Source organism: Buceros rhinoceros, unplaced genomic scaffold, assembly GCF_000710305.1.
Source record: "Buceros rhinoceros silvestris isolate BGI_N320 unplaced genomic scaffold, ASM71030v1 scaffold30840, whole genome shotgun sequence".
Taxonomy (NCBI): domain Eukaryota; kingdom Metazoa; phylum Chordata; class Aves; order Bucerotiformes; family Bucerotidae; genus Buceros; species Buceros rhinoceros.
In genome coordinates, this window is record NW_010389495.1 from 572 (window position 1) to 1,058 (window position 487).

The window sequence follows — 487 nt, forward strand, 5'->3', positions numbered from 1 at the left end:
CCTCCCTGGCTGGGGGTCTCCGCGGCCGTGCCCAATCGCGGCTCTCCCTTGGCAGGAGGAGGTGGCAACGGCATGGAAGGTGCTGCGGACGGAGCCCATCGTCCTCCGCTTGCGCTTCTCCCTCTCCCAGTACCTCGATGGCCCTGGTGAGTGGGGACGGGCAGGACGCGGTGTCCCCCTGTTCCCTCGGGATGGGTACAGCAATGGCACCGAGGGCTTCTCCTCCTCTCTCGCCCTGCAGAACCATCCATCGAGGTTTTCCAGCCATCCAACAAGGAGGGCTTCGGGCTGGGTCTGCAGCTGAAGAAGTAAGAGCCAAAACGCGGTGGGCACCCAAGGGTGGTGGGTGGGGTGGTCCACGGCGTCACCGTTTTGCCCCAAACCAGCCAGGGGCTGCATGTCCCCATGCCACCACCTTTTACCTGCCGCACAGCCCCGTGACGGGCTCACCGCTGGCATTGGGGGGGGAGAGAAGCTGCTGGGGGGC

General features: G+C 66.1%; 1 long non-coding RNA gene across 1 annotated transcript in view; it reads left to right on the forward strand.

Annotated features, from left to right (window-relative positions):
• The first annotated feature begins 55 nt into the window (after window positions 1-55).
• LOC104492003 overlaps window positions 56-487 on the forward strand; it is a 1,121-nt gene continuing 689 nt past the window's right edge. Inside the window, exons 1-2 of the long non-coding RNA XR_727783.1 lie at window positions 56-146; window positions 242-308. This is a non-coding gene — a long non-coding RNA (uncharacterized LOC104492003). The remainder of the gene's footprint in view (window positions 147-241; window positions 309-487) is intronic.